The sequence below is a fragment of the Engraulis encrasicolus genome, chromosome 15 (assembly GCF_034702125.1).
Source record: "Engraulis encrasicolus isolate BLACKSEA-1 chromosome 15, IST_EnEncr_1.0, whole genome shotgun sequence".
NCBI classification, from domain to species: Eukaryota; Metazoa; Chordata; class Actinopteri; order Clupeiformes; family Engraulidae; genus Engraulis; species Engraulis encrasicolus.
The window spans coordinates 4903989-4926725 of NC_085871.1; the positions used below are offsets into that span (position 1 = coordinate 4903989).

The window sequence follows — 22737 nt, forward strand, 5'->3', positions numbered from 1 at the left end:
CAGGCCTCTTCATTAGCCCACCTAAAAAACACCAAAGCTCTAAAATCCACATACATACTTTTTAACCACCCAGCCAATGACCATTCTTTGTATAGAGTAGTGTTTCTCATCGGGGGCTCTGCCCCCAGGGGGCATTAGCGATCCCTATAGGGCTCAATTGCCACTGGTGGAATTAGTCAATTTTATTTTTTAATACTAAGCGGGTGTTGGCAGGCTTGTGATTACGACAAGGGGTGATTGGGAGTCTTATGATGAGGACAAGGTGGCGCTTGTTTAAAAAAAAGTTGAGAACCACAGATAGGCCTATAGAATTAAATATGACTGAACTGAACAGAACAGAACAGAATAGCTGGTATAACTGAGCCATATCATTTCCTTTGCTGGCTGTGGGAACTGGCATTATTGGGATTGCTCCTTGTAACTCCTCTGCAGTCGGGGCGATATTGGATATAGGAGGCGAAAGGGCCTCGGCGCTGGTTGCCAACAATGTTGCCAGATAGGGAGGTTTCCCGGCCAATTGGGCTGTTAAGGATGACTGCGTTTAAGAATATTTTTCAGGCTTTTCTCTTGATTTGTGTCCATGAAATTTAGTTCAAATTGGGCGGTATTTTGTGGTATTTTTAAGCATATTCTTGGCTGGAAATCATCAGTCACATCTGGCAACCCTGGTTCGCCAGTACGCCATTAAGATCCCTGGATCCCAGCCCAGCCAGAGAACGAGGCATCAGGGGCAGGGGATTGGTCGTCTCGCCTGGCGGCACTCAGAACAGATGTGCTTTTAGTGAGGGCTGCAGACTCTTTGAGCACTCTTCACCCTTTCATGTGGTACTATAATAGCACACGTACACACACACACGCGCACACACACATGCGCACACACACACACCCACACACACACACGCACACGCACACGCACAGACACACACACACGCACGGTCACATGGTCTCACGCAGACATGCACGCACACATGCACACACATTCTCACACACACATGCACGCACACACACACGCACGCACACGCACACACACACACACACACACACACACACACACACACACACACACACACACACACACACACACACACACACACACACACACACACACACACACACACAGACAGATGTGTGCAAGGCCTTTGTTTGGGAGTGAGGGCACATCATGTAACGTGTAAAAGGATAAGAGCTCCTGCAGGGTGCGTTTGGATGGATATGATGCATTTATTCTATGGACGCGAACGCCCCAGTTATTATCACGGCCCAGTCAGCACACAAGAAAATGTATAGGCTACATGGAATGGATACATTTATAGTAAAGCATAATTTCTTCATAATTGTGACCAGTGTCTGCTCAATGTAACCTGACAAGAGTAGACTGTGAAAGTTCCTGTGTGGTTGGTATTACTAAGGGGACTTTGATAACCTATGAAATGTGCAAAAACCTGGGGGTGTTGTGGCGCAGCACGCTAAGCCCCCCACATTTGGGCTTGCATGATCACGGGGCCATTTCCAGATCCTCCCCTGTCTCTCTGTCCCACTTGCTTCCTGTTTTCATCTCACACTGTCCTGTCAAATAAAGGCATAAAAGCCCCTAAAAAACATTTAAAAAAAAGAACTGTGCAAAAACGTAATGCCAGGATTTTAATTTCCTAGGGTATTTTTGGGGGATTGTATGTCTCTATGTCTTGATTTCAGACAGGGCAGTGAGGAAATGAGTGTGAGAGATAAATGGGCAATTGTCTCAGGCATCCTCAAACCCGGGTCACAGGGCTGGATGAGTCAATAAGTTTGTGATACGGCACCTTAACCCATTGAGCCACAGTACCAAATTGCAAACTCTCCTTAGTTGAGACGTCACAACGAATGAATGCACACCCCACCAGCCAATCAGAAAAGAGCACTGTTTTTGTCAGGGCTGTCTTCATGACAATTTGTACTTATAAAGCTTTTATACTTTAAAGATAAGTGCTACTCAACTCAATGGCTGTTATTGAACATTAAACAAAGAGATTTGTTCAAAAGCTTAACTTTAAGTACTCTTGACAATGCACTTTTCATTACATTATATGACATTGCATTTGGCAGACACTTTTTAGCCAAAGCGACTTACAATGGAGGACATAATAACCTACAACTTTTCCCATGACAGTAACAAGCACCAGCCATCACCATACTCTGGGTTTAAAGCCTCTTTTACAATGCTAAATGTTTTTCAGAGCTGAGCCTTTATAGGCCAGTGCAGATGGTATGGTATTGCAAGCTGTAGAATTTGCACGTTGCCATAGTTTATACAATATCATTGAAAGACTTGTCATGAAAGAGCAATGGCACACCGTGTGATGTATTGTATACCTACCCTTCCCTCCTCCCCAAGTCCCATCTCTTTTTTGTAAAGAGACCTTTGGTTCCATGGAAGGCTCTATAAAAACCAAAGTTATTATTATTATGTTTGGAAATAATAACAAAAGACTTCACTGTTTCAGTATCACTATGCCCTGAAGAAGGCCCAACTGCCACTACGAGTGGGCAATTTTAATGTCATAATAATAAAGACATTTTTATATAGCCTACTTTTTGGAGTGCCTTGGTGAAGAAAAGTTTTTCTCTTTTCAAGTAACTTTTATTATTATTATATTATTATTATTGTTATTATTATTATTACATATGTGATAGTATGTGGTTGTAAAAACTATTGTATGCCCTGTCATTTTCCTAGTTGGCCCGCATTGAGCAAGAGCTACGCGAGAGCCTCCAGAGGGAAGAGGAGAAGCAGAAGGTTGTAGACCAGATTCGTCAGGAGGAGAACCGGATACGATGGAGGAACCTCTGCTTCCTCAGCCTCAGTCAGAGAACAACCAAGTATATGCAATGCTTATTCCAAGGTTGACAGGACGATATATTGAATGAATTTGAGGGCATGCATGAGCCCTCAAATTGAGGGGAGAGCATGTTTTATGTTCTGCTATTCTTAATCACAGTGGAAACGGATGGAACTTGATATTTTGAATGTTGGTCATTTCAAAACAGTTGACCTCCAAAATGTAATCAGTTTATGGGTCATATGTCATGGCAGGCTGAGAATTGTGTCCCAATTACATTCTGTGATTGGGGGGCGGGGGGCAGGGGCGGAGCTATAGGGAGGGCGAGCAGGGCATTTGCCCCTGGGCCCAGGGCCCTCCCATATTGGTGGTGGGGGCCCTATTGTGACCTTGGCAGGCTGTATGGGGGCCATATCAGAATCTTGCCCTGGGGCCCCGGTGTGCAATTGTTCCGCCACTGGCGGGGGGGCTTTCAGATGACTGGGCCTGGTCAAAACTATCAGTCGTCCTAACTGCACATGTGTTATCCATGCAAACAGTATCTCTGTCTCGCTCCCTCTTTCTCCCTCACTCTCTGTATTTTGCTATCTTGCTATAATTCATCTTTCTTTCTTTCTTTCTTTCTTTCTTTCTTTCGTTCTTTCTTTCTTTCTTTCTTTCTTTCTTTCTTTCGTTCTTTCTTTCGTTCTTTCTGTCTTTCTGCTTCTGCTTCTCCCTACTCTCTCACTCTTTCCACTCTCTCTCTCTCTCCCTCTCTCTCTCTCTCTCTCTCTCTCTCTCTCTCTCTCATAGAGCATTTGTCAGCAGTTACTATAAGAACATCCCCATGCACATCTACTGTCTCCCCATCACCACGGTGGCCCACAAGAGCACCAAGAGGAGGAAGAGGAAGGTGAAGAAGTGACATGTGATGAATGGCCAAAAATGTTTGGCTCAGAATGTTTGGCTATTTGGCATAAGTCATTTGGCTGTCTTCAAAGCAGAACATTTCCCCATTCGTTTCTCATGACTTTCTCTCTACGCTACAAGAAACGGTGCAATTGGACAATGAGATGGACCGAATATGTGACTTGGGAAAGCAGTTTTGAACACATTAATTTTGATGACATTAATTTTGAAACACTCAAAAAAATGCTCATGTGTTTTTCTTACATGGGATAAATAAAATGTCATTTTTTTCTACATTTGCCTCAGTCTCCAAATGTCTGACTATACCATACGTGCAGGTTTGCTCATTTGGCTATTCGAGAAAGAGAGAGAGAGAGAGAGAGAGAGAGAGAGAGAGAGAGAGAGAGAGAGAGAGAGAGAGAGAGCGAGCGAGCTAGCTAGCTCATGGTTAGAGATCTCCACAGCTCATGGTTATCTACTGAGGGTCTCTATATATTGCAGCTGGGGCTTTGCTTTGCTGGAGCCATTGAGCGGCCTTATCTGGCCTAAGCGGCTGGCTCTGCACTAGTGTCGGGGATTGGAATCCTCCGGCAGCCCACCCCATAAAGAGAGAGAGAGAGCGTGTGCGTGCGTGCGCTCGTGTGTGTGCATGCGCGTGCTGCAACATCTGAGATCCCATTATGTGTACACTGTACCTCACGAAAACCTGATGAAAATAAATACTGCCGTGACAGCGTGCAACCGTCACTGTCTAACTTTAGCAGATGGAGCTTTCTTGTTAAATGATGATCACCATGCAGTGAGATGGAAAACTCTAAAAATCTGTAGGGAGGACTTCAAGTACCTGTACAATGTAACTACACGGCAAAGCCAAAGGACACATAATATTAGAGTTTTTTAGGCGACAGGACCAGAGAAATACAGTATGACCCCTTGAAAAGCGAGTGGGAATATAGGCAACCCAACCCAACCTGTCAGCCACTCATGCCAGCAAGGAGTATATGAATAAATAAAGCTTTCCTCTGTGAGTCACGTACGTTCCATCCCTGTACGTCGCGTACCATCTCTGGTTCGTTAACTCAACAGCTCTCCGGGCCACTGAGCTGACTCAGTTCCAGATGATAAACTGAACAGGTATAGACACTTATCACATTTGTGTTGTCATTGAACCCACCCGTTCACACGCCTTGCATTATTTACACATTTCATGGTGGTGCATCAGTTTACATTGGATGCGGTGTATCAGTGAAGGTTTTGTCATACAAGACATGATCTAAAACAAAACAGTCGTACATGACCGAACCAAATATTGGCCTATTGTTTGAAGAGGCTATTGGAAGAATGTGAACATACCTGAAACCTGAGAAACTTATAATTAGGCCAATATTAGTCTTTTGAGGGAGGAAGTGCATATCGCCAAACAGAATATAGGCCAATTATTTGAAGAGGCCTTTGGAAAAAAAGGGTCACACTTGAAATGGCTACGATATTCCCATTGTTATTGTGACACAGCAAATAAGCTTACAGTATAATGGTAATACAATGAAGCCCAACACCCCAAGGGTCCAGAGTGATGGGACAGTAACTATGCTCAGGGTACTTCAGCCAAGGAGGAAGCGGAGGGGATCATTCCCTTATACCAACCTGGCAGGAATCAAACTGGCAACCCTCGGTTTATAAGCCTGACACCACTATGATTGCCCATGACAGAATGTATAGGCACACACACACACACACACACACACACACACACACACACACACACACACACACACACACACACACACACACACACACACACACACACACACACACACACACACACACACACACCATGATCTCAACTGTCTCAACTAGGCAAGGTATTGTTACAGATTTAATGAAAGGATTCTGTTGAGCAAGTACTGCTCCTAATTCAGGGGTGGGGCACCTTTTTCATTCGGGGGGTCACTTCAAATTCCCTCAAGGGCCGTACTATGAACACAAACCAGGATTTTCCCATGCACTTTAGGCCTACATTGAAGGCAGACACCTTTATAACAGACCCCTTCTTCTCTAGGACCCCTGAAATATAGCTTAATTCTATTGCAAATGTATTTTCTAAAATTCCAAAACTGAAAAAATTGAAAGTATATCCGGGACCGGATAAGACGGCCACAAGGGCCATAAACGGCCCTCGAGACATTACCCACCCCTGTCTTAATCCAATGCAATGTTCAGACCCAATTTATTGAGTTTCATTATAGTATCAATTTGGATACTGGATGATGTGTTAACCAAAGACATGCAAATTAATTAAGCCGAAATGAAGGTTAGAACTGTGTCATAAGCCTTTTAGCAGGCCTAAGTCAAAGTCATCCTATGACAAAAAGAAAACTTACACATTCAGGGCTAAATTCTCTTTTGTCTTAGTTAGTTAACTTAAACATATGGTCGATGTCATGACATCTTCCTCTGCTCCTCCTCATTCATCATGATCATCGTCATCATCATCATCATCATCATCATCATCGCCACCACCATCATCATCATCATCATCATCATCATCATCATCATCATCATCATCATCACTTACAACAAAAATAATAATGTTATTATTATTGTTATTAATAATAATAATAGGCCTAAAATAGGTCTAATGATGGTCTTCATTATTGTATTATTTATACTAGGCCTTTTTTAATTCTAGATTTTTGTCCTGTCTGTCATGATTGATTCCAAATAAACAGAATGTAATTGATAATTTAAATTTGTTACACTGTTCTGGCAGCAACACATTTTAAACCAGAGAAATTGCCATGGAGTTCGAGGAGAGGTCAGAGTGTAAAGGGCATTCACCCATCATCCTTAGTTGAGGAATACACACAGCCATCTTGGATCTACGAGAAGAAGAGAAATTAATGCGGTGAGTTTTTTTTCCTCCGATTTTTTCAGCAACTGTATCCATTTAAGTACACAAAGAAATAGATGCACCCAAAACCAGAAACATTTTGGTACCCATCGATGTTAATTTGGTCTATTTTCGTCCGGTATCTGGTGCGCTACCGATCGGTAGCTGCACCGCTGGTAGTTTTTGTCTGGGCTGTATAATTCGAGAGGGACCGAGGACCTTGGACGGAGCCATAGCAGGCCTGATACTGCAGCTAGCGATAGCAGCTATTCGTTGTAGCCAGGCTTAAAGCCCACTCAGTAGCATACATTTCAAAAAAGGGAGCGAAATAGCAGGTTAGGCTAGCATGCTAAGATTGTGAACCAAATATATCGTATGTTTTATTTGAACAGCGTTAGCTTTACGTGTTGGGTAGTTAGCTATATACCTAGCCAACCGCACAGTCCCTCGGCAGCGCTGCATCTATGTAGCTATTATATAGATTATAAAGCGATGAAGTTATTAAACCTAGTTCAGCACCTTTCCCAAGTCCAAATGTAATGCATTGGAATAGTATGCAGTGAAGCCGATGCAACTCGTCTGTGAGACTGGTTATGCCCATTTGGATTTGCAAAAGTGCAAACTCTGTGCAATTTTAGCTGCAGTTGTGAACTATCGTTATGATCGCTAGGTCGTTAGCCAAATTTATTATCATTTTGACGAGCTGAAGCTAACTAACCAAGCCGTTCACGGGTCGGCAACGTTACCAGCTCTTCCAGTTCAGTGTTTTTGCAAGGAACCTGTACTCATATCACTATTTATAATGCGATGTTTAATTCAGAAATAATTGCTTTTGATAGTGTGCAGCTTTGATAGTACCCACTTATCCCTGTAAAGGATTCTGTGTATTTGTCAGGAGCAGATAGCTATCTACATAGTTGTTAACTGAATATGTGACACGGGCAAGACCTTTTACGTTGCCCTGCTGGGATATCGATTTAGCTTGATATCCGGAAAGTTAGTTGTCAAATTGTACATGTAGTTTACATGTCAGGTCGTACTGAGAACCCTCCAGATTTGTAAACATAGAGGGAAGATGTGCCAACGTTTGCTACCCACCTGGTAGAGGGGGACTGGGATATACATGTTCTTTCATGGATGTGATTTGTACACGAGGTTAACTCTGTCTTGTTGTTAAACGCGTGTGCTTACTGTATTTAAGTTAGCATTCGGGGTTGTGTGTGTGCGTGCGCGTGTGTGCGCGCGAGCGCATATTTAGGAGACGGGTACCACTACCAAAACCATCCTCCAAATATTTGCTTTGTGGTTTCAGCTTTAGACGCACCAATAGTAGCTGAAGATATGCTGGTAATGGTTGAAATAATTGCTTTGCACACGTAACCTTTGCTGTCGCATTTACTGTAATTTTGAATAAACCATCATATTCTCTGTTTAGTCAGGTACCACGTCACCACTAGTAAGGTTGCAGACGAAAAGGGAGACCTCCTTCATAGGCTTAATGCAGCGGTTTTGTGTTGGATGTACCTGTGGCAGTGAGGTTGTAAATCACTAAAGTTTAGCAGGACAAGACGTAGTTCAAGAGTGAATGTTTCGATTTCAGTGAGTAACAACAGCTGGAAATAATTCTGGATGCAAGCAGAAAAATATTATAACAGCCATCTGTTGGGTTGCTAATGACATTGGATTTATGACTTATCCTAGTAATGACAATCTTCAGAGTCTACTAACGATTGAGCAATACCGTGGCAGTTTCATAGTTTGGCAGTTGACATTCTGCTTGCTACCTCTGCCCTGATGACATTTCAAGCTGTTTCCTGGTTTTGAGACAGTAATGGAGTGGTTGTTGGGACTAATCTGAAGTTGTGGAATGAAGCTCGTAATCCTTACGCTTTCTGTATGTAAAGGTGTGTAAATGGAACACACCTTGAACTGTGCAGCTTTGCAGCTTAAATGTGACTGAAATGCATGCATGCTTTTAGGTCATTGGCATACTCTCAAACTCGTGTGTGTGTGTGTGTGTGTGTGTGTGTGTGTGTGTGTGTGTGTGTGTGTGTGTGTGTGTGTGTGTGTGTGTGTGTGTGTGTGTGACACCATATGGAATCCTAAGCTTGAATTGCAACCCCACTGAAAATAGACATTGTGAATGATGACCAGTTATCATTCTCATACACTTCAGTCATTGATGCATGCAACAGTCATGCATGCAGTGAGTGGTTTGTGCTTGCAGGGCCTCTTTAGTCACAAACATAATGACAATAGTTTTCACTGTCAATCATGAGAGGGAGGGATGGTCCAGGTGAAATGTACATATTTACAATTGACCTAGTAATTTATTTAGGCTTTATTTATACCTGGCCACAGATGCCACAGTAGGCCATGTTTCCCAATGCATTGTAGGCCATGTTTCCCATTGCATTGCTCTCCAGTGATTCTCCCAGTATTAATTTTTCCGCCATTGAGCCCATTAACTGGCTTCCTACCGTCTGGTTGAAGACGTCTTTGTTTCATTGTTCATATCTGAGTCAATGGATTATTACGGTACAGGACTTTTTCTAGGATTTTTTGGCATGAGGGAGCATCATGGCAGGTTACAGGGGGTGAAGGGGGGTGTTCCCCCCCATGAATGAGAAATGTATTAGGGGCGCTCAAATATATATATATAAAAATAAAAGTATGAGGGTGCACCCACGGAGGTATGAGGGTGGAGCTCCCCTATTTCCCCGTTCAGAGAAAGCCCTGCGGTACATTATAGGCTACGGCTTTTTGAATGATACGCAGTGGTGGTAGCGTTAAAAAATAATACAAATCAAAGCTTCCAACGGGGAGGGAATCCCATCCCATAATTAGCTATGATCAACAGCAATTGTTTTCCTTGAAGGCTGACTGATGGTGTGACGACTTGGCTGCAGGGAACCTCAATGCCTCCGTCTAGAACTAGCTCCCTTAGCCTATTGGATCAGTGTGCCCTTTGGTGTGTTTTTCGCGTTCGTGGCTTTGCCTTCAGGGATGTAAGTTGGTTTAGGAGCATTCTTGGAGATCGGCATTTTGGCTACATTTACTCATACACACGTGCACGCAGGCACACACACATGCGCACGCACGCACGCACGCACGCACGCACGCACACACACACACACACACACACAAGGTTTTCCCTGCTTGTTGTTGGCATGCACCGTGAACACTTCGTCCTTCCTAATTTATTAAATATCCAAATCAGCAGCAGCTGTGACTAAAGACTTTCCCACACTAGAGCAGCGCAGAGCCGAGAATGTGCTCTTCTGCCCACTGGAGACAGAAAAAGACTTAAAATGCAAAAAAAATGAATAAATAGCTGTGTGCCATGTAATGGGCATGAAACACATGCCAGTGAGATTTGCCACGGCCTAATGGTTAAGGAGATGGGCTTTTGATCAGAGGGTTGCAGGTTCGAATCCCACCTTTCCACACTCTACCCCACTCCTCGGCTAAAGTGCCTTTGAGCAAGGCACCTAATCCCACTCTGCTCCAGGGTACAGTAAACAATACCCTACACCTAAAATAAAGTTGCTTTGGATAAAAGCGTCCGTTATGTGTAATGTAATAGTAGAACCTTTGCTTCTCTAGAACCTTTGGCCTTTCTTTGGGTTGCACTGTTTTGCTCTCTTCAGAGTCGAGACATCATTTAGGCTTCAGCAAAGCGAACAAGCAAGAAAGCGAAAGCACGGCACCATGTACAGAGGCTTTACATTTACTTCACACTCTCTCCATAAAGTCCCTGTGCTATATTGGAATGTATGTTAATGGTGTGCTCACAAAGAAGAGAGCGAGAGCAAGGCACCATGTACGATCAGTCTTAAACTACCTTGCACTCTCCATAAATAAAGGCCAAGTGCTATAGGACAATGTATGGTAATGGTGTGCTCGCTGGCTTCTCAGTGTAGTTAATATGCATGTCTATGGTGCTAAGGCACCATGAATCTGGGGACCCGGGTTTGATTCTGATCCGCAGGCATGCAGGCAAATCTGCCGGAGGAAAAAAAAAATAGAGCATCTGCCTCTGCCAGTTCACCAGGCATCCTTGTTGTTGATTGGAGAAATGAAGAAGTCCCTGCTGTGTCTCTTTCTTGCTGGCTGTCTGTACAAAAAGTAGGACAGCAAAATATTGCCATTTCTTTGTGCTTTGTGAATTTGCAATGTTGCCAAATGTTCAGATTAAGACCAAAGATAAGGTGGCACACATTTCACATCTTTTAGCTTTATCCAAAATAGTCTAGACCAGGGGTTCCCAAACTTTACCATGACAAGGCCCCCCATACCGTTACATTTCAGCCAAGGCCCCCCTTACATAGGTCGTGCTATACTATTTTTCTGTGCACTCCGTTTCACGACCGTCTATGACTGTGTCAGTGTCTCATTGGAAATATAAAATAGCTATAATGTTCTTGGTTGCGATATATTATTAGGCCTAGGCCTATGCAGTTTTTAACTAATGGAAATATTGTTTATTATATATTGGTGTATATTGTTTAAGTTATTCTATATTGTTGTTTATTTTGGTCCACATGCATTTATCAATTAATCATTTTGATGTGCTATACTTTTTTGCCAACCTTCCGCGGCCCCCCTAGCATCCCTACGCGGCCCCCCACGGGTCCCCGGCCCCCACTTTGAAAACCACTGGTCTAGACCGTAAGTAGTTGCAACCAGGCCAGTAAGCTTAAGCTTAGGTCTCCAATGGATTCTTTTGAAATAATTTGATAGCATATCCTGAAATCATATAAGACATATCTAGAAATTGAACTGTGTGTGTACTTGAATATACCAAACACAGTTTCGAAGTGTTTAAATTGAAATAAATTGATATGAAGCCTGTCCTAGTTAAAAGATTGGCTTGCTTAATGCAATGGAAATATCCTCACCATCCTATCCTCCTTCCACTGGCCGCACTCGTATTCCTCTACCTGAAGCACTATTTCACATAGCCCATCTTTTTAGTCCTAAAATCAGTGGTGTTTTACTGGGGATTGGGGAGCTGAAGGATTTGATTCTGATTCGTGGGGCGAAAGTAATATCACACGTGGAAAAAAACAAGGCCATGCATTTATTTTCATTGTATTTTGGTGGTAAAAGGTATCGGTATCGGTACTCGGTATCGGCAAGTACACACATTAATGTACTCGTACTTGTATCGGTTTTCAAAAAAGTGTAATCGGTGCATCCCTACAGTGGTGTGTTACTGGGGATTGAGGAGCTGAGGGATTTGATGCTGATTCGTGGGGCGAAAGTAGTGCCAAGACATCTGCGATTCTTCTTTCTAGTCAGGGACCACCCCTTGGCTTGTTTGTTTGATTTTGCTTTTGCTTTTCTTTTCCTCCCTTTCTTCTTCACTGCTACTGTGTAGTCCTCTGCTTTTGCTGTCATCCTGTCAGAGCATCAGCGAACTGAACACAGTCTGCGTGTGTGTATAAGAGCTGAAGAATAGAAACGACATGATTAATAACTATAATAAAACATGCACATCTTCATTTCAACTTAAATCATGGCTTCTGCTATAAGCATAGTTTATGCTGTATGGTAAGCTTGTTCGTGTGAGAATTCTTCATGAATTCTTCATGAAATGGTGAAAATAGACCAATGATGAGTGATCACCAACACTGAATGCTCTTCGTTTCTGTCACTTTCAAATCAATAATGCTCACAAATTCTGTCAGCTGAGATCAGTCTCTGTAGGGCTGAGTTTCACCAACTGTAAATATGGAGAGGTGTTTATTTACACAGCTAATAAAAATGTGCTGAAAAATGCCAGCTAGGAAAACGTGAACGGGCATCTCTGGGATGGTTGTTAAGCCTCTTTATTTTCTCCTCCCTCTCTTTCCCATCTCTGAAAATGTAGACATACATTGGCTTACACTTGACATTGGTTGGGTTTTTGACTCCAGGGAAATAGAGAAATTATAGCACAACATTGATATTGAATGAAGTGGGAGTGTTGAGATGTTGTTTTTGTTGTATTTTCCACTGCCATTTTCACACGGAGTAGCAGCACTACCTGAAGAACAGGCCTGGATGGATGCACAATGTTCCAGCAAACGGAGCAAATTGGAGGTCATTTGCCCACATTTTTTGAGCGTGCGTCAACTCGCACAATGTCCTCATCAGTGCTAACACCTGACACCTCATGGTGTCATTGCAGGTGGTTGAGGTGATAATGACTGAAACACCATATCTGGTTTGGGTTGTGGAAGAGTGTTTGGGTTTGTAAGTTAATCATTTTCCTCCTTACAGAGTTTGTTTTGTTTCTAATGATCAAAATAAATGAGATGTTAACTTTTATCACATTGACTACCAGGCGTTTTTTGAAATGTTAGCCCTAGACTTCCAGTCAGTTTAATCATTTTTTTTTTCATTTTTTGAACAGGCACCGAATATTTTGTCTCTTTTGACACTTTGCCACCTTTATAAACCCCAGCCAACGATTTTAACTTTATTAAGCCCCAAAATAGTGGCATACCCCTTTAAAAGGGGTTTAGGGTATCTGGACAACCTAATTCTCGCTTTCTTGATGGCATGGCCGTCATTGAGGCACGTTTGTTGGCTCTTCGTGCTGAAATTGTTTTTGTAAGCCTGAAGTGTCATTGAAATGCATGCATTTGCCCCAACACCAGCCTCCCCACCAGTTGCTCTTTGCTTTAGGCTGTGGGAAGGACGCGATGGTCGAGTTGTTCAGTTTGCAGGTTTGAGGAGAGGAGGCATCTAACCTGGCAGCATTTTGTTTCAGATATCTTAAGTGTGTGTGTGTGTGTGTGTGTGTGTGTGTGTGTGTGTGTGTGTGTGTGTGTGTGTGTGTGTGTGTGTGTGTGAGAACGAGAGTGTACCAACCTTGAAAGTGCTCATTATGTGCACTGTATAGAGAACAATGTGAATGGTGGCTGTGTTTGTTGAATTATTTATTTGTTGTTGATGTTATGGTTCAGGGCCATATCCTGAGAAAATAGTTCAAACATCCATGCAGTAATCTTACATGCTTCTATGATTTGTTGCGCATGAAGCCTGTAACTGTTTTAAGTAGCTTTTCTAAGACTGTTAAAATCATAGGTTTCAGGTGGCAGTGGTTAATTGGTGTGTTTTGGCCTCTGATGATGTTTTTTTCATGCAGTCTAATTCACCATTTACGTTTTCATTAAACTCGACTTCTGCATCTGTGACTAGGCGACTATATATTTTGCAATTAATTTCAATACAAGATGAGGGGATTGATGGCAGAGACCCTGTTGGTGTGTTGGTCAGTTCAATATCAGACCAATTGACTGCTAATCTAGTGCTTCGTCATAAGGTTCACACTTTGCTGTTGTGGTTTGACTTGTTTGAGCTTGACCATTTTTGCACGGAGATTGCACATAAACATTCACCAACCACGTTAGCCACCCCACCCATTGTGACGTGTTGCGACATAAGATGCCATCCGGTGCGGCTGCACTGCATTAGTGTGTTGTGCACTGTGCAGTACCCAAAATCGTGGCATCCCCCCCGGGATGTAGCCGCTAGAGGTGGGATTTATGGCTCTCTGACGGGATCTGGATCATAGTGGCTCGTTCTTTTCAGAGAGCTGTGTAAAAAGCTGGCTCTTTTGAACATTTTTAATTATTTAGTCAGTGTTAAGAAGGTAGCATGTTTGACTCCACCTATAGGTCATTTCTGAAGACAGTTTCTGCCACTCTCTCCCCCCCCCCCATCAGATTATAGTACTCACATGAAGGCCACATGCTCAAAACGAACAAAAAAAAACGGAAAAGAGTGGCTCCCAACTGGGATTCAGTTCAAATTGTTCACGTATAAAAGCCATTTAAAAGAATCGATTCGTTCACGAACGTCACACTACCATCCACTCATTGTTTCAACTTGTCTGGTCTGGTGTGTCTGCTCTTCTCTGCGGTGACCTTTGCCCTCGTTGACAAGGGTTTGGACCACAGTGTTTTTTCCCCTTCTTGTCTCGCAAGGACTGAAGGACAAATCTTTCCAAAGTCCTCAAATTGTTGTTGCTGCTGTTGTTGCTGTTATTGTTTTCGGAGTGTGGCAATATCAAAAGGTCCATTAGCCTTCCCTTTTGAAATGAGTTGGTTTCAAGACACTTAGAGTGTGTTTTTTTTCCCTTCGTTTTCTCTTGCTCTTTCAATTTTTTTTTTTTTACTTGCCCATCTGTCTTTACTTGGTGTGTTTACCCTCTTGAGTGTTAGCCTGTAGTAAGCTCACATTGCCAAGGTCATGTCACCGCACGCACATCCTAGTAGCAATGAAAACAAACATCAGCATGTTTCAGTGTTTGCATTCGTTTAGTCGACGATGAAAGACTAATCCTAGGGAAAGCCCTAAGACCGGCCTTAGTCTTTGCCAATGGGTCTCCCTTAAAACAGCACCTGGCCGAGTTACTCTAACTGTCAAAATAATGTTTGCAAGACCGTTCATCAACTTTGTCACATGATGAAAAGGCATCCAAGGCACCGCTGCGGTCTCGAACCGAAACTAAATCAATTTGGAGGTGTGGACCGTCTTTCTTTGGCCGTGTGGGTTGTCTCTCGAACATTAGTGTAGTGATGCAAGATGGGACTGATTGATCCGGACCAGGAGCTTCCCAAGTAAGACTGTTAGCTCTAGGGGGCGCGATGACTCTGTGGCACAAGCCGAGGTGTTGCACCGGGGGCCCGGGTTCGATTCTGACCCGGGATCACTTGCCGATCCTTCCCCGTCTCTCTCTCTCTGTCTCTCTCTCTTTCTCTTTCTCTTTCTCTCCCGCCCCTCTTGCCGGTCTATCGCTACTGTCCTGTTTTAAATGGGGCAACCGTGGCGTAGTGGTTAAGGAGATGGGGCTTAAATCAAAGGGTTGTAGATTTGAATCTCACCCTTCCACTCTCTACCACACTCAATGGCTGAGGCACCTAACCCCATACTGCTCCAGGGACTGTAACCAATACTCTGTAAGTAACTAAGTCGCTTTGGATAAAAGTGTCAGCTGAGGCTAATGTCATGCAATGTAATGTAAATGGACGAACAAAAAGCCCATGAAAATATATTTAAAAATGAACACCAGCCCCAATCTGTGTAAAGTAGATTAGAGTACTTTTATGAATCCCAAGGGAAATGAAGGTGACTGCTTGCATAAATGCACAAATGCAAAACATAGACAAAAACCCTAATACACATCATTGCACATTGCAGTAAACATGTAGCACCCACTTGAGTTCAGCAATCAACCTTACATCAGTTCACATGCACACACACACACACACACACACACACACACACACACACACACACACACACACACACACACACAGAGTGTGTTGTCCGGCTTGGTTGGTGCTCTGCTCTTTCTCTTCCTCTCAAGTTTGCCCCAACTACATTAACACCACACCACACTACGCTACACTGCATTGCACGTGTCCGCCATGACCCTGCTCTGTAGTGTTGCCAGGGTTGGAACAGCCCAGCCTTCCCCCTGCAGGCCCTGGGTCCCGTCCAGGGGGTGTGCGGAGTTGTTCAGCTGCCAGCACCACAGCACACGGCCAAGGGATCCGCTTCATTGATGTCCTACTGACTGACTGACTGACTGACTGGGGTCCAGTTCAGTTCCTGCACAACTTCATTTCCTCACTGAAGAGTAAGACTGGATGGATGCATTGTGTTGGTGTTTAACCCCTTAAGGCACGGCACCTGTTATAAATTATCTCTTACCAGTATGGCAATGACCAAGTCGTAATATATTACTAATGTATGACACTGCACTGTCGTAGTGGTGTAATACTATGATAGTAAAGTAAAGTTTTTCTTCAGTGACTATTACAACGTTCCAGTGGTCGAGCGAGGTGTGTTAAGGGGCTAACTGTAACTTGTGACTATTTTGTGAGCAGGCATGCTGTCACGATTTTGTTTTCTCATCTGAATTTATGTGGTTTGTTGTGGTAAATTTTCATTGCCTTGAACGTGCAACTTTTTGTTTTAGCAGTATATTTTACTCTTTGAAGATGCAACACTTGGTGTGATACTTTGAAGATGCAACCTTGTAGCACAGTTATAGTGTGCTACTTTGAAAATGCAGCTCTGTTTGCACCACTGAAGCCCACTCATATTACAGGTACAGAGGAAGAGCTGTGTAGTGTAATTCAGATTCTGCTGAACGGAGCATTCAGTGTGGGAAAAGGTATCTTGGCTTGAGTGAACCAGCCAGGCTAACGGGCGGGGCAGATCTATGGACAGCGCAAACAGGGCATTTGCCACAGTGCCCTTCTTTATTGGTGGTGGGTGCCCTATTATGACTTTGGCAGACTGTACGGTGGATTGATTCTATCAATATTTTGCCCTGGGGCCCTGTGTGAAATTGTTACGCCACTGCTGACAGGAATCCTGGGAAGATTCCTTAGGAAGGCCATCATCCATCCATCCATCCATCCATCCATCCATCCTCTCTCGCTCCTTGACCTCGCTTATTCCCCAGATGAGAAGACGGGTCAGTCTTGTGTATTTGACAGGCCTTCTAAATAATGTAAAATCTGTGGTCTTCTAGTTTCCCCATCCAGGAAGCAGGTCGACTGCAGGTCAGCCTGAATGGTTGCTTTGAATTTGAATGTGCCGTCAAGCTAAAGTTGTCTGAGAGAGAGCGGGTGTTAAGCAGTCTGCATTACTTTTCCATTCAAGGGTGACTGTAGCTTATGCAGCTAATTTGACTCTTGTCGGCTTGCCTTTTCTTTTTTTCTGCTACCACTGTGCACTGAAGCAAGCATGTAGCACTTCTGTGTGTTTGTCTGCGTGCGTGGGCACGCGAGTAGTTCAGTATTGCACATTTAGACTAAACGTTTAAATCTATATAATCCACTCAAAGTACCATGGTCAGTGAATTCAATTTCACTTAGGCGTACAAACTCTGCAAAGAAATGCCTCAGAAAAAAATAAGTATAACCCCTGACACAGGTCGACTTTTCTTTCTTCTGTATAATGGGGAAGATGTTATAACGCCTCGTGGACATATGGGGAGCCTCAGTCGACAATGACACGAAGGAACCGAGCGCTCGCGCTCTCTCTCTGTCTCTCTCTGTCTCTCTCTCTCTCTCTCTCTCTCTCTCTCTCTCTCTCTCTCTCTCTCTCTCCTACTGTCAAAAAGTAAGCTGTTGATGGAACCGGAAGCCCTCTGCACAGTATATAACATTCTGAAATCAGAGATGTCACAAAGTTCTGTAAGAGTAACACAATTACTTGTAGATTCAATCTACAGTTCAAAACCAGTTACCTAATGATTTTGTTGCGAAATTCGTTTCCTGGTTTAACAAAGGAAAAGGAAATCGTTTGCCTAATCTCTACCACCTGTCAGGCTTGTTGTCCAAGGTATGCACAGAGGAAGACCAACTTCTACCGTGGTAGTGAATGATAAAGGTATCTGGTGGTGCTTCCTCCAAACGATGCATCTCAGTGCTCAGGGTTTTCCCCGTTTCTAGAATTTGCCACAAACATTTGGCAGTCTAAATCTGACTCTCATTGATTTCTGATTACAGATCTCTTGGGCCTAACTGCTGTCTAAAGCACTATTCCGACGGGACTAGTTTTATGCATGGACATGGGGGAATGTGATTTTTATCTCAGGACGTCGGTAAAAGAAATGGCCGATTCGGACTGGATTGAAATATCTCAGTAAACGAACAGAAAGTAGGAGGGGTTACTCATCACGCACCGTTGTGACTGCACTTGTCGTCACGCGCGTGCCAACTCCACAATATATTATTGATTTTTGAGCACATTATTGCGCATCCATGGAGGCTTTTGGTCCCGTGGAACAATTCTAATAATTGCCTGTTGGTTTAAGTTACTAACCCAACAAAATCCATTCTAATTAGAGATGTCCGATAATATCGGCCCACAGATATTATCGGCCCGATAATAGCATAAAATGTAATATCGGTCAGTATCGGTATCGGATTTTTGACCCATCAAAACCAATATAATAATGCTTGAATTACTGTACACTTTTCTCCTTAATTATTTTTCTATTTTGCACAGACGATGTTAATATTTGGAAAGCTTTGATGCATTCGAGAATACATCTAGTGGGGCATTACAATAAAATTAAGCATATTTTGTTCCACAACAGCAGATTTGTAATGCTACCTCAAATTTGTTATGAGGAAAAATAACCCACATATATCGGTATCGGTCGATATCGGAATCGAAAATTGAGAGTTGGACAATATCGACATATCGGATATCGGCAAAAAAGCCAATATCGGACATCTGTAATTCTAATGCGTCTGCTTGCGTGTCCTTTCATTTGGAGAGCATGTTTGACCATGCTGTCTGATTTTGACAGCGAACACAGCTTAGAACAACCCCCTAAAACAAAACTAACGGTTTACTGCAATGCAGTAATGTTTGCAAGCCCGGAGAGATTGGATATATTGTGCGTTTCGTGCGCTTTACCAGACATCTTTACATAGGGTCGCATTTGGACGGGATAAGTATTACCCAGGCCAGGGTAATTTTTCCGGACCCTTTTACAGGAGGTAAAACTCGCGGTGAAGTTTACCCGACATACTCCGCTATCTTTACCCGACTGCCGCGTTCGGACGGGATTAAATTTCCCGGTTATTATTAAGCTTACTTTACCCCAGGTCCTCCCTTAAGGGCTTAAGTCATCAATGTAACTATACATTAGGTAAATTATGCTGCTATTATTAGGCAAAAAATGAAATGATCAGGCTAAAATCGCCTTGTTTAACTGCTCAGAGTGAGGAGGAAGGCAGTATATCTGGTAGATGAAACCATGCACTTTGCAAGGGACTTTTTCAATGGCTTGGTGATTGGTGAAGAAACACTACAAAAATGACATGAGTGAGAGATACATTTTCAGTTGAAAGGAACCAGACTCTGCTTTCCCTTTCATTTTGTGGCTGTCATATGCAGTGTGTTGCTGTACAATATGTCTCAGAAGCTTGGGCAATTTAGTTTCTTCTAGACCAATAAGTTTTTTCTGTTATCATATCATGCATGCCACTCAGGATAGAGTTCGTCCTGCATGCTTAATATGCGCAAATCGAAAAAAAAACCTCCCTCAGCAAATGATCACTCTTAGCGAAACCCCTGAGACTTTACCTCGCTCTCATCTGCTGAACTGTCACAGTCGTATTCATTTCACCAGCCTCTCCTCTGTTCCCTGGTCCTCTGCCAGCCAGGGGTCGGCTGGCAAAGACAGATAGAGTGGAGGGGTGGTAGTGCCAGAGCGAGGGAGCGAGTCAGTGACATGAGAGAGAATGATAGAAAAGGGAGCATGGGGGGATGGACGAAAAGGAAAGCTATAGAGAGAGAGACTGAGCAAATGAGTGACAGACACAGGACGAGAGGGAGAAGGATCGAAAGGAGAGCGAGGGAGCGAGCCAGTGACATGAGAGAGAATGATAGAAAAGGGAGCAAGGGGGATGGACGAAAAGGAGAGATTGACTCAGAGCAAACGAGTGGCACAGGAAAGAGACAAAGAGGGAGAGAAGGATAGAAAGTGGATCTGGATGGATGGATGGATGGATGGATGGATGGATGGATGGATGGATGGATGGAGGGAGAGGGAGAGGGAGAGGGAGAGGGAGAGGGAGAGAGGGAGAGAGAGAGAGAGAGAGAGAGAGAGAGGCAGGAGCCTCAGAGGTTTTCATCAGGGGGAAAGCTCCATGTGTCGCCGCTGATTCATGTTCCAGCAAAGTGGTCCAGCTTTCAGCATCTCCCAGCAAGGGGAGGGAGGGCGGAAGACGAAGCCTTGTCCTCTCTCGCACTCACACTTGCATTCTCTCTGTTCTCTCTCTCTTCTCTTCTCCTTTTTTCCTCTTCTCTTCTCTTCTCTTCTCGCTGCAAACCAGTGCAAATGGCTTGTGTGGTAGTTGTGTTCATTAACCCTGTCCTACAGTCAGAATGTACAGTTAGTCCTGGTGACAGACAGCCACAGGTTTGTCAAAGATGATAAATGTATCCAAAAAAACTACTACCTACTACCAACCTGCTGTGTAGTACTCAAAAGGGAGGGCACCACAATGCAACACAGTATCCGAATGATGTACTGTACATCCAAGGTTGGAAGTGAAAGGGTCCACTGTCGTTTGGGATACAGTGGACCTATTTTGCACTCAAACAAGACCATTTTACAGGGATGTTGGTCTGCCTCATGGGTGACGCAAGAGATACTTGAGGGCCCTTTACAGGAGACGAGATGATCTGAAGCTTTCTCAGAGACAGCTGGGAATTGGGAGTCCCCCAGTGACTTGGAATAGAAAGCTAGCATGCATCAATAGGCTAGAGTGAGGAGGGGAAAAACACCCTGTACAAGAAACGACAGATGTTCACACCTCCTTCTCCCTTCTTGTCTCAATTTCTAAGCAAGCTGGTCTCATTCTTTTCACCATCTTTCTACTGCACTCTCCTCTTCATGCCTGTCTTTTCATCATTTCATTCTGCCCTCCTTTTTTTCCTCTATCTTAATGCTTTCTGTATGATCTAGTATCTCTCCTTCAATCGCTGACCCCTCTCTCTTGCTCTTTTGTCGTTTTTTCATGTGTGTGCCCTGCTGCTTTACCCCCTCCCCCCTTTTTCATCAGACGAGCCACATCATGCCCCAGGCCGGAGAGCAAGTCTCTGTTTCTGTGTGTTTCGGTCAGATTTGCAGATTTGGGTCAGTGTCTGCGCAGCATCAACACCCACCCCTTTTCCCTCTGTCCCCACACATAGCCGTCTCCTCCCTCGTGTGCGCGCACACACACACACACACACACACATACACACACACATACACACACACACACACACACACACACACACACACACACACACACACACACACACACACACACACACACACACACACACACACACACACACACACACACAGCAGCCTGCCAGCCAGCCAGCCTGAACAACAGCTGGTCATATGGGACACAGGCAGCAGATCTGATATCACAATGCAGGCAGAGCATAGACAGAGCTCAGGGCCAGCCGAAAATAAGGGCTTTGTATGTGTGTGGTGGCAGAGGATGCTGGGTCTTATGGCTTGATGTTTATTTTGTCTACTTTACACATGGTGCTGTAGTTTCACTCACTCACTCACTCACTCACTCACTCACTCACAAGTGAGTCTCACTCGCCCACTCACTCACTCAAAACACATGACTGTCTGTCCTTCTGACAGCGTGAAACTGTAAATCTGCATCATCTTTGTGTGTGTGTTTGTGTGTGTGAAGGGCACACTTTGTCTTCTTTGGCACCGGGCCATCCTGCACTGTAAGGACTGCCCGTGTTCTTTCTCTCCGCTCTCTTCCCCTCTCCTGTCCTACTCTTCTCCCCTCTCCTCTCCTCTCCTCTGCCTCTCACTTCATCTCTTCTCTTCTCCTCTCCTCTGCCTCTCACCTCATCTCTTCTCCTCTCCTCTCCTCTGCTCTCTTCTTCTCTTCAGGCCAGAACGGTGTTCTGCACAGCTGATAAAAGCCTCATGTTTATTCACACGAGAGGGGCCTCGCACACATTTGAATCTCTTTATTCTGTTTATAAATTCGTGTTTAGTAAACGGCCAGCAAAGGAGCCGGAGTGCGAGTGGGAGTGGGTGGATTGAATGTAACCAGTAGCTCCTGGCAACTTGCTCACTGTAGCTTACACTGAGTGGCCCTTTCAAGCAACATTTAGCCATTCCGCTTTTGCAACCTTAAAACAACGCTTCCAAACATTTGTTTCCACTGGTTCATCCCTTTGTAGCATGGTGACTGAACGGCATGCTGATTTGACAACCTCCCCTCTGCAGGCTATGAGTTTGGCTGAGTGGTCCGTCTCTCTGTAACGCTGTAGTACTTGAATGACGGTCGGTGTGAATCAGTGAATTGAAAAAGTAAAGGACAGTCGTCAGGTTTTTGTTTATTCATTCACCATTTGTTTGCAGGCAACTAAATAAACTGTTAAGGCTAAAACCTGAAGTGCTTTCCTTTTTATTCTTCAGTATGTCCACTGTTTTGGGATTCAGCACTTGGAGTCTGAAACTTTTTTTGTGTAGTATTCTTGCACATCTTCTTTAGCCATCGGAGGGGTTCCAGCCTCGGTAACCAATGTTGGAGGCAAGAAGGCTCAAGTAGACTGTCCACATTTGCAGCATTTAGT

At 43.9% G+C, this 22737-nt stretch overlaps 1 protein-coding gene across 4 annotated transcripts in view; it reads left to right on the forward strand.

The window, feature by feature from the left end:
- Nucleotides 1–6514: 6514 nt before the first annotated feature.
- The window catches only part of LOC134463651 (CCR4-NOT transcription complex subunit 2), a 72899-nt gene continuing 56676 nt past the window's right edge, over nucleotides 6515–22737 (forward strand). For 3 of the 4 annotated variants that reach the window (XM_063216842.1, XM_063216843.1, XM_063216845.1), the window contains exon 1: nucleotides 6515–6612. The gene's annotated coding sequence lies outside the window, so the exon portion shown is untranslated. The remainder of the gene's footprint in view (nucleotides 6613–22737) is intronic. The other variant, XM_063216844.1, reaches the window with a different exon arrangement.